Here is a 5674-nt window from a genome sequence, read left to right as displayed (position 1 = left end):
ACATGCATAGGTATACAGGTACAACATGCAGTGAAATGTATCCTCAACCGCTCCTACTTTGTGCCAATAACAAAAAAAATAAATAAATGCAAACACCATACTAATACGGTGTTTGACCCCCTTTCGCCTTCAGAACTGCTTTAATTCTAACGTGGCATTGATTCAACAAGGTGCTGAAAGCATTCTTTAGAAATGTTGGACCATATTGATAAGATAGCATCTTGCAGTTGATGGAGATTTGTGGGATGCACATCCAGGGCACGAAGCTCCCGTTCCACCACATCCCAAAGATGCTCTATTGGGTTGAGATCTGGTGACTGTGGGGGACATTTTAGTACAGTGAACTCATTGTCATGTTCAAGAAACCAATTTGAAATGATTCGAGCTTTGTGACATGGTGCATTATCCTGCTGGAAGTAGCCATCAGAGGATGGATACATGGTGGTCATAAAGGGATGGACATGGTCAGAAACAATGCTCAGGTAGCTCGTGACATTTAAACGATGCCCAACTGGCACTAAGGGGCCTAAAGTGTGCCAAGAAAACATCCCCCACACCATTACACCACCACCACCAGCCTGCACAGTGGTAACAAGCCATGATGGATCCATGTTCTCATTCTGTTTATGCCAAATTCCGACTCTACCATTTTTGTTGAATGTCTCAACAGAAATTGAGACTCATCAGACCAGGCAACATTTTTCCAGTCTTCAACTGTCTAATTTTGGTGTGCTTGTGCAAATTGTAGCCTCTTTTTCCTATTTGTAGTGGAGATGAGTGGTATCCGGTGGGGTCTTCTGCTGTTGTAGCCCATCCGCCTCAAGGTTGTGCGTGTTGTGGCTTCACAAATCCTTTGCTGCATACCTTGGTTATAACAGGTGGTTATTTCAGTCAAAGTTGCTCTTCTATCAGCTTGAATCAGTCGGCCCATTCTCCTCTGACCTCTAGCATCAACAAGGCATTTTCGCCCACAGGACTGCCGCATACTGGATGTTTTTCCCTTTTCACACCATTCTTTGTAAACCCTAGAAATGGTTGTGCGTGAAAATCCCAGTAACTGAGCAGATTGTGAAATACTCAGACCGGCCCGTCTGGCACCAACAACCATGCCACGCTTAAAATTGCTTAAATCACCTTTCTTTCCCATTCTGACATTCAGTTTGGAGTTCAGGAGATTGTCTTGACCAGAACCACACCCCTAAATGCATTGAAGCAACTGCCATGTGATTGGTTGATTAGATAATTGCATTAATGAGAAACTGAACAGGTGTCCCTAATAATCCTTTATATTATATATAATATAATATTTAGATGTCAATACCGGTTGGATAGAAATTTCCATGTTCATGATAGTTTTTGTTCCGTTATCTTTGTTCATAAAATGTGGGTATATACTTCCTTTTAAACTTTAGTTTTGATCCAAGATGACGGTGCGGCAGTAGCACACAGCGACAGCTCCGGAGCCAAAATGGTGCTTCTTTGTGTTGTATAGCTTTTGTCTCAACAAAAAGGGACTGGAGTGATAAACATACACACATACACACACACACACACATATAAACTTAACTACCTCAAAACATTGGGACTGAACTGATAAACACATGCGCAAACACACTGATTAACAACCATCTAACAATTTATTACTTATTTGCACACACACACATGTACAAATGAAAAAGGTTTTGCCATATTGTAGCCTTGTATTTGGCTAAAAGCAACATGGTAACTTTAAACTGAAATCATCTAAACTGTATTGTTCAAATTTAAATTTTAAAATGAAAGATAAGTTACCTCAATACTCCTACAAATATTAGGAAACTGTTCACTGTCCACAAAGACTAGCTTATAGCAAAAAGTAACCCTGTTATGGTGTATACAGTATAACCCTGGTTTGTTTATATCCAAATTATTAATACTACATTGTGCCTACTGTGTTCTCTTCTCTAACAGAAATTTAGTGTCTACTGCTAACTTTGTTGAAAGCTACCACACACTTGTTGTCCACAGGAATCCCCTCTTCAGATACTGGTGTGTAAACATTTTGCAGTCCTTCTTGGGGGAATTAGTTAATATTGTACGGATAATGGTACATCGGACATCTGCTGGCCAGTAAAAATCACTGCAGCTCCTCAGGACTGGAGCTCATGTCATACATTTTTCTGATTTAGATCTAGTCTCATGTTTGCAACACGTATCAAAGTTTTGATGTTAAATCTGTATTACTCATAAGTTTTCATTGAGCATATTGACATAAATTATTTAATACATACATTCTTATATTTTGTCTATATTAAGTCTGTATCAGTCCTGCATAGAATCAATAAAATACTTTGTTAAACAATAATTATAAATGTAAGGTGTAAACAATTATTATAAATGTGTCAGAATGCTTTGTCTTTCTAATTATAAATTATTTACATTTGTCACACATCTTTATTCCTTATAGTTAGTTCAACATTTCTGAGTTATATTATAGCTAGTTTTATATTTCAATTGCTTTTAGTTTAAAATTATAATAACAGATTGAATAGAATTAGACCTAAAACCATTCACCTTTTTTTTTTCTTCCGGGTCATCTGAAGTCAGCTTGGATTTGTCCCAGAACAATAATTACCAGGAGGTAATGATTACCAGGAGGTAATCATCACTGCATAGCGCTACATTAGATATGATGCATTAAAATAAAATAAAAAAGTATTATGTTCAGCATATACACAAGCTGGAATTCCCAAGATTTAACTATTTGCTATGTATTAAACCAAATGTTTAATGAAATTTTGCTTATGGATCCAGATGTTTAGGGGACTTTGTATATACAGTATGTGGCATAGTGGTGCAAAAGTGAGGCTGTCTAAACTAAAGATACCAAACACCATTATCATCGGAATTGATAGATAGACAAAAAAGTTGTCTAATCATTAAAGGCCTGGGGGAACATCTCAAGAGTTGGCATTTATCATCTAGAGATGTCCATGGGTTTCAGATTTGCCATTTTTGCAGCTTTGACTGATGCAATGTTTTTGCATCAAAATATAAAAAACAATCCTAATATTTATGAATATATTAATTTGTCTAATTACACATAAAAATTAAAGAACTTCGTAAAAGCATGTATAATAATAAATAACTGTGATTTATGAATGGTTATGGCGATATATTTGTTAAATATTTGTTGAAGCCTACACTTTGCTTTATTTCAAATCCATTCTGGTGGCATACAGGGAAATAATTTAAAATGGTGCTAATACTTATGGACGTGACTAAAAGTAAGGAAAATACATAAAATATTTCATAATATTTAGGCACGAACTAAATACTTATTATGGCAAAAAAAGGACATTTGTGAAATATACATTGGGCAAAGCAAAATTGCAAGATTTTTTTGTTTTGTTTTGTTTTTTAAAAGTGGGTAAATCCTTATTTTTATGTTTTCATTGCTCGTTTTTTCATTTGGTTCAAATAATCCAAGCAGTAATTTCAAATATAGTATGGAAATCATCGGCATGGAGCGGCATGGTGGCTTAGTGGTTAGCTCTTTCGCCTTGCTCCTTCAGGGTCTTTGACTGATTCGTACCTTGGGGTCTATATGCATGTTTGCATGTTCTCCCCGTGCTTGGTGGGTTTCCTCTGGTTTCCTCCCACAGTCCAAAGACATGCAGATTAGGCAAATTTGCATTCCCAATTTGCCCTTAGTGTGTGAATGCACATGTGAATGTTGACTATGGGAATGGGTATAAATGCAATGGTAATCATCGCTGGCCTCCAGTTTGACCACAGTGGTTCCTAGATGGATGGATGGACATGATAAGATCTTCACTTTTTATCCGTTGTTTCTATTCAAACCGCTAGGTGACGCTCGCGTGGCTTCTGCAGCAGCAGGTGAGTGCAATTTTCCAGGACAGGGTGGATTTTCTTGAACTTTGCCTGCCTGGACTAAGAAGTTGTTAAACCTTATTTATACCTTATTTCTTTATATTTGTAAATAGTGAGAGTGAAAAGCCTAAAAGAGTTTAGTTTTTCTGATGTTAAATATTTTTCTTGCTCATAATTTTATCGTCAGAAGTGTTTGGGTCGCTGGTTCTCTTTAGGTAGGTTACGCACGATATGTAGAAATAATGGGTGAAAAAAAAAACACTTTTTGACATACATTTAAAGTATCATTTAATGTATATTATGGGTAACAAATACCGCATGTTGAGAATAAATTAAGAGAAGATAGGCAGCGATGTACCTGACCAAGCAGGCCTGTATAAGTGGCAGATGATTGACGCATGTGTAAAGATGAAGTTATTTTACATTTTTAGTAAATCTTTGACTAAAGTACCCATTGTTTGTTTTGCAGCAATATTTTAGTTGTACACATGTATACCCTGTACCACTAAAACGTTAATTTTTGGTTATTACTGTGAGTCAGACTATTGTAAATGTGTTAAAATAAATTATTTTATTTGCACCAAGAAATCGATGTTGAAAAAAAAACAAGTTTTAGACTCGGGATCAAGAAATGAACCTTTTTTTATTTAAATTTTTATTTCGTTTTTTTTCTTCTTCTCATGCAATACCACATTTGACCACTACGGGTGTTGTATCATTCAGTTTATCCTTAATATCTTTTAAATCCCAAACATTTGGTTTCTCGTGTTAGTTATTGCGATCGAAAGTTTTTACTATGTTTTTAAATGTTTGTTTTGGATGAATGCTGTTTTCTGAACATGTGTGAGTTTTTACTGTGGCGTATTTTATACTCTCGTCTCTGATTGGTCAGTTTGTGCATACATTACCATTTCCCGTTTGTTTTGCTGGCAATTAAACCTTTAAATCATGTTTCCTCTGGTATTTTATGGATAAACAGTATGGTTTTTTTTTATGTTTATATCAGTTTATTATGTAATAAGAAGAAGGTGATATTTGCCGTCATCGGGTTTACGGTATTGAAGGATGTCATCGTTTGTTGTTCGGCGTATTCAGTATCGCTTCTCGGCCTTTTGGCTAAGATCAAGTGTAGTATCTGTTCTTATCAGTTTAATATCTGATACGTCCCCTACCCGGGGACCATATATTAAATTGATTTTTGGAACAGGGAGATGGAATAGGGGCTTGCTCCGTCCACTCCACGCATCGACCCGGTATTGCAGTACTTCCGGGAACGGTGCACTCCCCTATTCTTTGTTAAAGAAAGATTTGTTATGTTATAGACTAGGTGGTTGTTGTTAAATGGTGGTTGTACTTCTGTTATTTTGATAACAAATTATTTAATGTTGTCTGGTTTTCAGACCAGCCTTTATTAAAAAGTTTAATGCATTCTTTCCAGACTTTATTTTAACTCGAGTTTAATGTTTAATGGAATTAAATTCATTGCTTAGATGTGATCTTATTATAGACTGTCCTGAATTTTAAATTTTAGTGATTATATGTGTGTGTTTTTATTCTTTAGGTTTAACCAGCTTTCTAATCACAGCTCCTACAGGGAATTAATTATCTTCGCCCACTAAAAAAACAAACAAAACAAAACTGTATATTAAAAGATAAAGGTTAAAATAAGGTTAGATTCAAAAAAGGTCTTTGAGAAGATGAGTTTAGTTGTATAGTTTTGCATTCTGAATTCAGTTTTACTTAATTCATGTAGCGTTTTAACAATAGTCCTTGTCACAAAGTAGATTTACTGAGAAATGTT

General features: G+C 35.6%; 1 non-coding gene across 1 annotated transcript; it reads left to right on the top strand.

Moving 5' to 3' along the window:
* The first annotated feature begins 4969 nt into the window (after positions 1 to 4969).
* LOC128535099 (U2 spliceosomal RNA) lies at positions 4970 to 5160 on the top strand. The gene has a single exon (XR_008361829.1). It is a non-coding gene; the product is annotated as a U2 spliceosomal RNA (small nuclear RNA).
* The last annotated feature ends 514 nt before the right edge of the window (positions 5161 to 5674 follow it).

The sequence above is a fragment of the Clarias gariepinus genome, chromosome 12, assembly GCF_024256425.1.
Source record: "Clarias gariepinus isolate MV-2021 ecotype Netherlands chromosome 12, CGAR_prim_01v2, whole genome shotgun sequence".
In the NCBI taxonomy this organism is placed as follows: Eukaryota; Metazoa; Chordata; class Actinopteri; order Siluriformes; family Clariidae; genus Clarias; species Clarias gariepinus.
Note: the sequence above shows the minus strand (reverse complement) of the source record. Positions and strands in the feature narration are given on the sequence as shown.